Consider the following 14477-nt stretch of genomic DNA (forward strand, 5'->3'; position numbering starts at 1 on the left):
ATTAAACTGTGTAGATCAAATATATATATATATATATACCATTGCAGCACAACATATTAAATGTTCACCAATTTATCTTTATTTTTATTTTTTTAGACACTTAAATGTTTATTTACTATAAATGGGAATATTTTAAAAACAAGAATGACATTGTTTGATTTATTTTATTTATAGGTAGAATTTAGAGTTGAGCTGTCCTCACTTCCCTCTTATACTTCCCTCTTGAATGACCTTTTTTTCTTGAAAAGGCTAGACAAGATAAAGATTGTGACCATGGAGCAGAATAAAGCTACATATAGCATGATCCCAGCACTTCCTGTAGTTATACTAAACTTACTTCTCCAAGCTAACAGTTGTCAGTTTTTTTTATTTGATCATTTCCAAACATTATTCATTGGAGACAAAGATCATTTTCTTTTCCTCCCCCCCCTCCCATAGCTGACGTGTGATTCCACTGGGTATCATATGTGTTCTTGATTCGAACCCATTTCCATGTTGTTGGTATTTGCCTTAGGGTGTTCATTTAGAGTCTCTCCTTAATCATGTCCCCTCCACCCCTGTAGTCAAGCAGTTGCTTTTCCTCGGTGTTTTTACTTATTAACAAAGAAAGTGATGTGGGCTGACATTGGGCAGTAAGGGGCAGTAATAGGAATGGGACCTTCATACTCTGAAATCTTGCATTTCTCACTAGTTAGCTCTGGTTAAATATCAACTACAAAGCCTGTAGTTCTTGCATTAGTCAAATATGAATTGTAGATTGTTCAATTATCCACTCTGTGTACCAGATCTGTAACATTCTATATACTAGGTATCATCTTTTTACCTACTCTGTTTTATTAATTGTTTATATTGTTCTTAGAAAGAATTAATTACCTATAGTGATCCTCCAATGTACCGAATTCCCCTCATGTTCCCATTCTAGAGGGGCATCAAGATCTCTCCCACATTGACAAATGGTTATCAGGTGGACAATGGAGGAACCTGGAACCTGCACATTAGAGGCTCTGGCACTCCAAAAGAATCCTTCAATCTTGCACATGCTCTTTTTTCCCTATGGCAACAAACCCCCAAACATGCCTCCACCTGGAAAGGGAGATGCTAACCTGAGTTTGGAAAGGGAGATGCTAAGCTACCAGACCCCAATAAATATGCCAACCCTGATCCATAGGGTATGAAAGTTGTCAGTCTTTGGTGGAAGTTGCCATTCTACAGCAGATGTGCTACTCCATATTATCAGGTCCAAAGAAGCTATTCGACTAGCCCTTGGGCTTATCCATCTGCCTCAAGGCTACCTGATTAGCCCCCAGGCTATTCCACCAGCTATTATACCACCATAAACCACCCCTTCCTCAAATAAAATTCTTTTCTTACTTCTGTACTGAATGGAGTTTGAGTCTCCCTTTCTTGGGGCAAGATCCTGCTAAAAACTTTGGTGTGTTTCTCCCACATCAAAAGGAGGGTAGAGATGACTTAAAGTAAGAGAGAGTGAATAGGAAGACAGAAGAATATGACTTTTGTTTCACAAGGGAAGATCGTAGGAGAGGATTGAGAAACAGCTGAGGCTGTAGGGCCATTACTGTCTATCAGCTCATTTACATGCAACTATTTTTATGACTGACCAGGCTAAAACTTATCTGTTTCGATAATCTAACAAATGATAAATCAAACACATTTTCTGAGACTATGGGGTAACTAAAACCAGGGCTATGTTTATGACTAGTAGAAAAGATAAGCTCCTGATTCTTTTAATCTCATGGGCATGACAAACCTGTCTAGAGAGTTAAAGAATGGATAGGAGAGTAAAATGAGGCAAGTGAGTGAAGACTTAGCATGGGATGGAAAAGCCAATGCTAATGGGGCTGTGTGAAGAAAAAAAGAAGCAAAACTGAGTTGGATGACAAGAAGATTTCAGCTCTCATTCCTGATTGCCTGGAGGAGGATGTTGCAGAAATCTTTGTCCATTTGTTCTAAGAGAGATGACTGTGTAAGGAGTGTAGAAATTAATCATGATGATCATCAACGGCATATGGATGATCTTGCTAGGTGTCATTGGATATGGTCAGGGCACTGGTAGGAAAATCCTGAGACCCTGACATGTAGAATGGAGATATATGGTAAGACCTGGAGGCTTTCCCCTCCAAATTATAATAGACACCAACCCATTAGAGTCCCCTACCTACCAACAATACCCTCTTTGGAGGCTATGATGATTGCTATGACTAAAAGGAGATTGATAAAATCAGAATGGCCTGTAGGGGCCTCAAAAGTGAATTCAGAGTAATTATTCTTAGAAAAAATTATAAGACCTGTTAAAGTATACTGTCAAGGGATAAGAACATAGTTGTTTTCCTGGCTTCTTTGGATCTCTGATAGGATGAGGGTGGAATAAAATTGAGTTATGCTGAGCAGAACTGATTTTGTAGCAGTAGTTCAACTAGGATGCCACCTTAAATTCTTATACTAAAGGGAGAATAATCAGGTGAATTCTTTCTGAAATATTTTCTCCAAGGTTGATTCTAGAGGTAACCTATTGCCCACTGAGAGCCTATGGAGGGACTTGAGAGAACTTTGCAGACAATAGGAATGGGATTCTAAAGATTTCGGGAAAAATGAATGAATGATAGCATAGACCATGCTTCAATCTGTTTCCAATTTCATTCATATCATGACCCTGAGTATTTTAAATGAGCCTAACTATTGGAGCCACATGATGTGTGAGGCTCTAGCCACCAAGAGAGATGCCCTTATGTCTGCTTTTGTGCAGCAAGACATTAGTGGAGTGTATTTATTACTGACATGGAAATGGAGATAGGAGAGAAGATTGGTCCAACAATAAGTGATGCAGACAGAAAGCTCAATTTATGACAATCAAGGGAGTATAGACTTGGGAGTAAAAATAGAAGGCTTTTAGATGTGATTACTTAATCATAGTATCCCTAAGGAGAAATGAGTATAGGAGTTAAATGGTGTCTAGGTCCTGTAGCCAATTCCTAACTCTTAGGTCCTTTCAGTTATCAATATCCTTGAGACTTCTGGGGAAAAATGAAATGGCCCTTTAGGAAAGACAGAGTACGTCTTGGGGACTACAGGTTGATTAGCTAAGTGAAGAGAAAAATTATGACCAGGGCCATTTGCTTGCCTGGTTGCCACAAGCAGAGGACAATAGGGACAAAGAAATCAGTATAAGAGGTACTACTACTACCCAGATATGAAAAAATGGCATACTGGGAGAAGCCAGGGGAACTGAGAATAGATTGAAACAGCAAATGTGTTTGTTGACATGGCCAGGCTCCAGTCCATTACCCATTTAACTTCTTCCCTGGAGTTTTGCCCTGGAAAATCAGCCCCTCCGTCCCCACCCCTCCCCCAGCTGAATTCCTTCTAATCCCTCTCTATCCTCTTTTTTATTAGTCAGAATTACTATTTGTGAGGGAGAAAGATCTTCATTCCTACTTGACTTCAACCTTGGGTGTCTTCCCTTGGCAGTCTCATTCCTTTTAATATTTGTGTTTCAATATTTATCTACCTTAGTCCTTTTACCTTGATTTTGTCTGTCTATAGCTTTTGGAAAGCAAATCTCTTTATTTCTTAGCTCACTCCACAACTTTAAAATGTATCATTTGTACTATCTTTGATGTGACTCTCCCAGGAAATTCATCTTATATCTATTTATTTTTGTAAGAATATCATCTTGTGCTATGTTAGTATCCTGTATCATTTCCATTATACTTTCATACTCCAAGGAAAATGGAGATTTTTCTTTTAAAAGTTCGCTGTTTCTCCTGTTAATTCAGTAGCTGGATATCTGCAGCAAGTTTTTAGTTGAGGAAAAAAGCTGTTCTAACTGAAGTGTAAAATGTTTATCAATGGAAAAAAGACAGGATAGGAATGCATCCATATAATGCATAAAATATTATCCCCAGAAAGAGAGAGAGAGAGACTCTTAATAAATAAAACAAATCATTTGAAGAATGTTCATTGAAAGCAGGTGCTGGAAGTTCTCTCTCATCCTGGGCACAGAAGTTTCAAGAAAAGGCCCAATTTAGAATGTTTGCTCTGTCAAGAAATATGCAGCCCAATGTATATGAGGAGTATAGTCTACAATACCTTTTTCTATTATGTCCACAAGGAGTGACTACTGCAAAGTGCCTATCAGGAGGAGCTTTCCTTGAATCTAGTAGATTTCCTCTGTGAAGTCTGAGCACTTGGTGTTTCTTCCCAAATATTTAGTTAAGTTCTTCCCATCTTTAATTGTTGCAAAGCAGGCAGTCTTGATCTTGGGCATGCATCCCTGTGTGTCACAGCATCATAATGGAATTCGGAACAGGGCAGTGGGACTGACCAGGTCATTCCCAGCAATGTCTGGAGCTATTCTGTGAACTGATTTAAAGACTGAAATTCCATTGATGCCAATGTGTTCACTTGGTGTGACACTGAGACTCTCTATCAGGCCAGCACACGAATCACTAGGGATGTTCCTATAACAAATTTAGCATCACTTACAAGTTTAGCACCAGAAGAGAACCAAACTAAGACAGTTTTTATGCTAAATCCAAACATACTGTATCTAGGTACATCTAGTTAAATTTAATATCTACAATTTTCTGCAACTTCCCTGTACTTTTGGAGAAAAAGGCCATTAGATATTTGCATGATATTTCCTTTGTGCACTGTGATCAAATTGCTTTGGTGATTGTTCCTGGCATACTCAAAAGCAAACTCTATGATCTGTTTGCTTGATTCCTCAATAATGGGCTTGTTACTCTGGACAACATCCTAGACAATGACATAGTCAACATGGCTATATTTGCTTTTGGTAGTCTCCCAAATCATGACAACATTTATATCTGTTTTGTTGCCTTTGATGGAGACACATGGACACATTCATGTAAAGGTCAAAAGTTTTATGAAGCAGAAGATTCACCAAAGGATGTTCAGCTACTATGGGAGTCTTATAGGCACCTTTCAGTCGCAATTTGTTTTTGTCCATAGATTCCTTGGCTTTGGGAGGGCTTGTCCACTTTCTTACAGATCCTTTAATCACAGTGACATTTTTCTCTTCCCATTGAAGGGGTGCTTTGACAGCATCAAAAATCTTCATAACAGAAGCTGAGATTTCTTGTCCAATACCATTTTTTGGGATAAAAAATATTGATAAACTATTATATACCCCTCTTGAGCTTATTCTAATCTCCAGCATGCCTAGGGAAATTTGAGATATCTCCTGCTCATATTGGAGCATATAGTGACCACTGTAAGGATGATATTAGAAAATAAATATTATTTTATTGGTTTAGAGATAAGAAGTGGCTGGCTTGATAAAAGAACTAGAGCTTGAAGCAGAGCTGAGAGAGCAGGTTGATTTCAGATGTTGACAGTTATAACCATTTTTCTGTGTCAATTACTCTCTCTAGCAGTTGGGGGTTGCTCTCTGGCAGTTGGCAGAGACACACACTCGGACACTCTCTCTCAGGGCTGGGGGAGATAACATCTTTGTCTCTCTCTGTCTGAGGGAAAGATCTGAAGGAGCTTAGTGTTTTCCTTTCCCAACTTGGGAAACACTAGTGACTATCTATTATGGTTTTTATGGATTGGTTTATATCTGAGAAGACCAAAGAAAGATCTGGTCTTTGGTTTTGGACTCTGAGTCTGTTAAGACTCAGAGTCTTAACTTGATTCTTGTTGAGACTCAACCAGCTAGCCTTTGCTACTTTATAATTTGAAGGCGAAGTTAAGACTTATAAGGATAATAGCAGTAGTTTTTATTTATATAGTATAAATTTGGGTTAGTCAGATCAGGGAGGATTAGTGTAGCCTGTGAAACACAGGGGAAGTGGTTCCTTGCAGAACCAGGGAGTTTATTTGGGTGGATTTAGAATCCCTTAGAATTAGAAATCCTTCTTTATCCTTATAAATTTCAACAAATATTTTATTTTTATAATAAGAGTCTCTTTGCTCTTTGTTGTCCTTGTGCCTGGCCCTGAAGGGAAGTTCACATTTGAGTTTCACTTCATCACTATCAAAAGTATCCAAACAGTTTTAAACCTATATTGAACAGTTTTTCTATATAAATATTTTATTTTTATAACTCATCAATTTATTTTTACACCATGTAATCATGGATGTTCTTGCTCTAATCTGCATTACTGTGGGACCCATTGGTAATAGCCCCACCTTTCCCTTTTAATAGCTCCAGCCCCTGACAACATCATAGGAATGGATATTTTGTGGCCAAATCCTCATGGAGCCTCCCTGCCCAGAGGAGTTGGTGCCATCATTAAGATAAAGGTTAGGGAGGTCCCTATGATTTCTTCCCCTAGAAGTTAAGGTTTTTGATACAAAATCCATGGGAAAATGAAGTACTATGGGACTTTCCCATTTTATTCCCTGGCCTAGCCTGCAAAAAATCAATGGGTCTTGAAGACTGATAATACACTGTAAATGTTGGATGGAGTTGTAACTATAGCTGTCCTTGCTGTTTCTGGTGTAGTAATGTGAATCTTAAAACTGCTCAAACTCTACCTTAAAACATTTGGTTAAGGCTATTCCCATTTAAACAACAGAGGCACTTGATCAGGAAGGTATTGGGAACTTTAAAATTACTCCACCCATTCTTAGGTATACCTTAAGGGGAAGATAAAGTTGTAAAACTCCTTACTGAACAATTAAAAAGTCCCCAACCCACACTTATAGTGAGGCCAAGCCCTTAAGCTAGGTCTATTTTTAGATTGAATACAAAAGGGCGCTAAGTACCTATGAAGGTCAAATTAATCACTAAAAGGGTAAGCTTAGCGAACAGATGTGAAATACTCAGAAGTTTTAGTCTACCCAGAGAAGATGATAACAAGATGTGAATTAAGAAGGTGATATCAAGATGTGAATGAAGAATGGTCAGTCCTTTGAAAAAGCATCTACTGTGATTGGTAGATGTGAAAATTTAGGGGAGGGGGGCAGCTGGGTATCTCAGTGGATTGAGAGCTAGGCCTAGAGACGGGAGGTCCTAGGTTCAAATCTGGCCTCAGACACTTCCCAGCTGTGTGACCCTGGGCAAGTCACTTGACCCCCATTGCCTAGCCCATACCACTCTTCTGCTTTAGAGCCAATACACAGTATTGACTCCAAGACAGAAGGTAAGGGTTTTAAAAAAAAATTTAGGGGAGGTGACACAAGAGAAATTTCTCTTTAAAAGGAGCTGTCTGAACCAGTTCAAGGGGAGTTCGGATCAGTTGAGCTCAGGAGTTGAACTGGAGGGTCTCTCTGAACACTAGAGTTTTGCTTGGAAAGATCTTGTGGTTAGTGATTAAAGACTGACTTAGTTTCTCTCTTAAAGAGAAAAGGCCTAAGCCATTGGCCTAGGCCCTAGCCTTTCCTACTATTTCTTCTTACTCTGTCTCTTTCCCTTTCTTTAATTACTTCATTTATATTAATTAAAATCTCCATAAAACCCAGCTGACTTAGGTGTTTCATATTTGGGAATTTTCCCCATGGCAACCACTTATTTTTGATATAAAATCAAGATGCTAAAAATTATCTTTACAGGTTGGGCAATTCACAGTCTTGAAACCCATATTTTTGCAGTCACAGTTTCTACAACAAATGAACCATATACCTGGTGAGTGTATATTGTATCTGATCTTACTAATGTTACTTCTTCTGAATCAGAGATCCTGACCGAAAGATTAATTTTGTCTTTGCCTATAAAGGCCAACAAAATACCTTTTCCACTTTCTTCAGAGATATGAAATTTATGTGACTCTCTGGCCCACTCTGATTCACTAGGAACTGAAGAGGCAACTCCTACCACTTCTGATATCATTGCCATATTATATTAAATTCTATAGATTGGCCCCAACAAAGACGCTGTAACCAAGGCCCTAACCAGATCTCATCATCCACCTTTGGGGAAGGGGATGGAAAATGTAATCTTTAAAGGGGGAAAAGCCCAAGTCTGTCTTTTTTCTCATTAATGGCTAAATTTAATGACTTTTTTTTTTACTTAATGCATCTGTAGCTGCTGATACTGTTTACCACCCTCTTGTCCAGGATGCTCTTTTCCTTCCATGACTTGTGTGATACCACAATTAGGAAGTATCTAAGGCCAGATTTGAACTAAAGACCTTCTGTGTCTAGACCTGGTTCTCAATCCACTGAGCTACCTAATTGCCTTCTGATTGATTTGTTTTTAATTTTTATTCAAATAACCCCCAAATCTACTTCGCTAGACCTTTTTTCCTTCAGAACTACAGCCCTGAAGTGTCAATTGACTTTTGGACATCTCTCCCTATCTAAAGACAATTGTCCAAAACAGGATTCATTCCATTTACACAATTATCCATCCTTTCTCCAAACTTATTTTTCTTCAGGGAACTATCATCTTTATTATCATCAATTTTAGAAAATTCAGTAATTTCTGACTATTCTCTCTCCTTCAACCTTTTTCCTAACCAACTTTTTTTGTCAATACTATCATATGTATCTTTATGACATCTTTTTTATGCATCCTCTTCACATTACTCATATGGCTTTTATTTCAGGCCCTCATCAACTATATCAGTTGCAAAATTCAACTGAAATAGTCACCTATTTGGTTTTTCTATGCCTATTCTTTTCTCTCCTTTAATCCAACTTCAACACAACTGCCAAATTATTTCTAAGATTCAGGTCTCACAATAGCACAGCCTTAAATTTTTTTCCATTGTTTTCTTATTTTCTCTAGGACAAAAGAAAATTCTTCATCCTAGTACTTAAAACCAAACCTCTTCCAACACCCATATTTCTCAAGTAAGGAACTGGAGTCCCCAAGAAGCTAAGTAGGAGTCAGCATCTTTAGATCTTTAGTTCTACATCTAGTTTTTTTTTTCACTCTACTGTTATGTTGCCATTTTTTCTGACAAATCACAAATGTAGAAGCTACAGAAGACAGTAATAACCTGAAGGTCATTTTATATTTTTATCAGTTTTGTGTGTTGTTATGGGCAACAATTTATAGTCCTCCTATAATAGTCATTGGGGCTGTACTTGAAGTCTTTATGGAACATGCCTAAGATTGTAATTCACTGAATGGCTTCATTAGAACTAAATATAAGCAATGAAGAAGCATGATTTAAAGTTTTCAACTCTGTCCTTTTTAACATTTTTATCAATGGCTTAGGTAAAGACAATATTTCAAATTTGTGGATGATACAAAATTATTAGGAATATTTTAATCCATCATTAAAAATTAGATCCCAAAATATTTCAACAAGATGAAATTTAATTGAAATAAATTTAAATTCCTGCTGCAAGGGCTGAGGCCTCTCAGGCAAAGGACTAACTCTCCCTGCCCAGGATGAGCCAGGGATCAGAGTAAATTACTTAGTGCTTAGACTAAATATCTTACCCTATCCTCTTTCTGATTTTCTAACTTCACTCTTTCTATATTTTGTAAATAAATTATAAATAAATCTTTTTAGAATAAATTAAATTTATGGTGACCCTATATTAAAATAATCCAGTCCAACTTTTTATGAAGTAACCCCTTTTTCTGGGGATACAGGGAACCTCTCTCAAGAGGATAAGTCTCTCGTGGGACTAGTCTCTTCAGAAAACCCAGGAAAGGAGTCAGCCTTTTCACACACCATGTGTCAGTCCAAAGGAAAAGATTTAAGAACAGACTCACCAGGAATAGGGTCTCAGGTCCAGTCAGCAGATTATTCTCCAGTATCAACTCCAGAAAAGAACTCATTCTCACAGGAAGTTGTAATTCCTTTTAAAGACACTTTCCTTTGTGTCACTTCCTGTGACTTCTTCCACTTTTTAAGTGGACAAAGCCTTGCTTAGGACTGCCCAGGAGGCAGTCAGTTGATTCTGATTCATCACCCACTATTGTACATGTGGGTCACAGACCTTCCCACTAAATGAGTAAGTGGGATGTTTACACTTTTGGTGATTAGATCTAAAAATGGGCAGGGGAGTTAATTTAATTTTCACAATCAAGGGAGAATTAAATTTAATCATCACATTAGGGAGACATACAACAAAAAGAGTTAGGCATAGGATCCTGGGAAAATTGGATCCCACTTTTATTATAACCATAAAAAATGGCACTGAAAGAAACCCGAGTAAGCCATTTTATTCATCTTCCTAACTTCAGTCAATATTAGAGCAAAACCAAGATGAGTAATTATTTATCCCACTCTTAGGGAAAGAGGAAATGGTTGCATTCATATTCAAATGGTGAAGCATTTGCCTTGCATCCAGTGGAAAGTATTTTTCTCACCCAAGGATGTCACTGTTCCAAATGGACATTTCCAAATTCTCACAACAGATAAAGATAAAGGAATTGAAGGGATTAGGAAAGCAAGTGGTTAATAGTGGGAATTGGTTCCCCACCCCCCCAAAATCAGCTTCTAGTCTTATTTATTAATTCAATAGTTCTTTCACTTTTGATTTTATTAATTTCTCCTTTAATTTTTAGGATCTCTAATTTAGTTTTCATCTGGGGAGTTTTAATTTATTCACTTTTCAAGTTTTTTAATTTGAATTTCCAATTCATTGACCTCTGCCCTCCCTAATTTGTTAATATATGAACTCAAGGATATAAACTCTCCTCTGAGTACTGCTTTGCCTGCATCCCATAAATTTTGAAAAGATGTCTCATCATTGTCATTTTCTTGAATGAAATTATTAATTGTTTCTATGATTTCTTCTTTAACTAACCAATTTTGGAGAACCATATTATTTAATTTTCAATTAATTTTTTATTTGCCTCTCTATGTACCCTTACTAATTATTATTTTTATTGCATCATGATCTGAAATGGTTGTATTTTTTAATTCTGATTTTTTGCACTTGTTCGCCATGTTTTTGTGCTCTAGTACATGGCCAATCTTTGTGAATGTACCATGTGCTGCTGAAAAGAAGGTGTATTCCTTTTTGTCCCTATTTATTTTTCTCCACATATCTATTAACTCTATTTTTTCTCAGATTTTATTCACATCTCTTATGTCTTTCTCATTTATTTTTTGATTTGATTAATTTAGATCTGGTAGAGGAAGGTTCAAGTCTCCCACTAGTATAGTTTTACTATCTATTTCCTTCTTCAATGCCACTAATTTCTCCCTTAGAAATTTGGATGCTATACCATTTGGTGCATACATGTTGATTGCTGATATTTCCTCATTGTCTATAGTAATTCCCTTCCCTATCTCTTTTTATCAGATCTATTTTTAATTTGGCTTTGTCAGGTATCATGATTGCAACTCCTGCCTTCTTTTTCTCAGTTGAGGCCCAATAGATTTTCCTCCAGCCTTTAAATTTTACCCTTTGGGTGTCTACCTGCCTCATGTGTTTCTTGTAGACAACATATGGTAGGATTTTGGTTTCTAATCTACTCTGCTATTTGCTTTCATTTTATGTATGATTTCATTCCATTCATGTTCAGAGTTATGATTACCACTTGTGTATTCCCCAACAGTTTGATATTCTCTCCTAGTTCTGTCCTTTCTTCTCTTGCTATATCCTTTTAAACCAGTGGTTTGCTTTTAATCAGTCCTCCTAATTCCCACCCTTATTATACTTCCCTTTCTTCCCCCTCCTTTTTTGATCCCTTCTTTTTCTTATTTTTTAGGGTCTCTTAAATTCCCTCCCCCCTCTCTTTCCCTCCCTTTTTGAACTCCCCACCCCACTCCCCCTTTAGTTTTTCCATTTTCATTTTCTCTATAGGGAAGATAAAATTTGATACCCCAATGGATCTAGATGCTCTTCCCTCTCAGAACTGATTTCACTGACAGTAAGTTCCTCTCCCACTTATAATAGTATTCTTCCCCTCCCATTCCCATGCAACTCTGTGTGATATAGATTGTCCTGTTTATCTTATTCCTTCAAGTTTCTCTTGATGCCATATTCTATTCCCCCCACCCCTTTCCTTTTTTTTTGCATATCATCTTAGACTAATTATTACCCCCAATCTTTACCTATGAATGATTCTTCTTATTACTATAATAGTGAATATAATTTTTGAGAGTTTACAAATAATGTTTTTCCATATATTAATATGAACAACTAGATCTTATTGAAGCCCTTAAAGAAGAAAATTTTCCCCTTTCCCCTCCCTTTCTTATTTACCTTTTCATGTTTCTCTTGATTTTTGTGTTTGGATATCAAACTCTCCACTTAGTTGTGGTCTTTTCTTTACAAATACTTGGAAATCTTCTATTTTGTAGAGTGCCCAGACTTTCTCCTGGGACTATATAGTCAGTTTGGATGGGTAGGTGATCCTTGGTTGAAGACCCAATTCTCTTGCCTTCCTAAATATCATATTCCAAGCCTTTAGTGTGGAAGATGCTAGATATAGTGTAATCCTGATTGGTGCTCCTTGATATCTGAATTTTCTCCTTTTGGCTTCTTGTAAAATTTTCTCCTTAGCTTGGAAGTTCTTGAATTTGGCTATTACATTCCTGAGGGTTGTCTTTTGACGGTTTGCTGTAGAGGGTGTTCTATGAACTCTTTTAATGTCTATTTTGCTCTCTTGTTCAAGAACATCAGGGAATTTTTCTTGGATAATTTCTTGTAGTATGATGGCAATATTTCTGTTTATTTCTGGGCTTTCAGGTAGACCAATGACTGTCATATTGGCTCTTTGAGACTGGTTCTCATGGTCTATCATCTTGTCAGTGAGATATTTTATGTTTCCTTCCATTTTGTCAGTCTTTTGACTTTGTTTTATTAATTCTTGCTATTTTTTGAGATCATTGGCTTCCAATTGCCCAATTCTGGTCTTTGGTTTTCTACTATAATCTTTTGATTTTCCTTTTTGTTTTGGTCTGTCCTGCTTTTCATGGCTTCCAGTTGTTCAATTTTCATCTCCAGTTGGGAGTTCCTGTCTTTTAAACTGTTATTTTCTTTTTGAAGTATTTTCAACTTTTCTTGCCAAAATTCATCCATATTTCTCATAAGCTCTGCTTTAAATTCTTCAAGAGCTTGTAGCCAATTCCTATTTTGGGGGGAAAGTTCCTATGTATTTATTTGTTCATCCACTTCTGCTATTTCCTCTGTAGTCTGGATTTTTCCTCCATAAAGATTATCCAGGGTCAGAGCCTTCTTCTTGTTCCTCTTGGTGTTGGGAGGTTGTGTTTCCTGGGCATTGTTTGCCATTGCTACACTGGTTTTTCCTTCCCTTTCCAGTCAGAAATCTGAGTGAGGAGGGCAGGATCTCTGTGTATGGAGCTATTTTATGTCAGGGAATTGCGCTTATTTACTCTCCCCCTCTCAACTCAGAAAGTTCTTATATTTCCTCCAACTAGAAATAAAATTACTTAGCTTTGTATTCTGCTGAATTGTGTTCTCTTAATTAATTGACCTTATTTGATTGATTTTAAGGTATAAAAGTCTGTATTCCCCTATATTCAATCAAAGTCCAGTCCTAAGCTGAGGAAGGGGCTTGATCTGAATTCATTAGGCAAGTGGAATGGATTGCTTAATAAATTTATATGCTCGAAAGCTCAAAACTTGCTTTCTCAGTCATTTCATCTTTCCCCCACTACAAGGAAAAGTAATTCATGGGGATCTCTGAAGAGTATAAGACACTCAGAAAAAAAAAAGTATTTTTTTCCTACTTGATCTATTAGTATCAAGGCATGTTTTAGCAGTATGGAGGTCATGGAATCATTAACTTTGGAGTGGAAAAGACCTCAAAGATCACACTGTGATATAATATCCTCATATTATAGATGAGAAAACTGAAGCTCAAAAGAATCTGTAACTTGCCCAAAATCATACAAGCATCAGAACTGGAGAATCCAAAGTTAGACCTTCTGACTCAAAATTGCCAGGTTTTCATTCCCCATTTACAATAGCCTACTTGCTTGATAATGACAACTATAAGAATAATGGTTTCTTTCCAAATTTTTTGGAAACAACCACATTGCAAAGATCCATCATTAGTCTCCTTGCTACCTCTATTGCCTTTAAAAGCAATACATTATGAACCATTTTGCCCTGAAACTGGGGAAGCAAAACCAACCATGTAGAACCACAGGTATCTCATTTTTCCTGATTCCTCTCTTTCCTTCCTCCCTTTCTCACTTCTGAAACTTGCATTTTTGCCACTGTACTTTACCCATTTTAATATATTTTTCTGAATGGATCAGCAGGTTCAATTAAAAAAGCTTTGAGATCCATAGCTTTTAATTTACCTTCTTTAGTGTTTCTCCTCATTGAGACTCTTTTCTGGACTTTTAAGCTTTTCTGTTGCTATTTTAGACACTTCACTTTTTCCCATATTCTTTTACAATATAGAGATTTCCCTGGGTATGATAATCTAAGGGGGCGAAGAATTATTTCTGATTTCTGAAGGTTAAACGCATTCAAAGAATTTTAGTACCAAAAGGACCTTAGAGATTATCTCTCTAAAGAGAGATTGGCTTTCTTTAGAATGGAAATGTAGGCTTAGAGAGACTCACTCTTCTATTATTTTGTAAAACTACCATACTACTATA

The 14477-nt window shown here is 37.0% G+C and overlaps 1 pseudogene; it reads right to left on the minus strand.

Annotated features, from left to right (window-relative positions):
• Nucleotides 1-4075: 4075 nt before the first annotated feature.
• On the minus strand, nucleotides 4076-5200 carry LOC100013243 (isocitrate dehydrogenase [NAD] subunit alpha, mitochondrial-like; annotated as a pseudogene).
• Between the last annotated feature and the right edge of the window lie 9277 nt (nucleotides 5201-14477).

The sequence above is a fragment of the Monodelphis domestica genome, chromosome 5, assembly GCF_027887165.1.
Source record: "Monodelphis domestica isolate mMonDom1 chromosome 5, mMonDom1.pri, whole genome shotgun sequence".
Classification (NCBI taxonomy): domain Eukaryota; kingdom Metazoa; phylum Chordata; class Mammalia; order Didelphimorphia; family Didelphidae; genus Monodelphis; species Monodelphis domestica.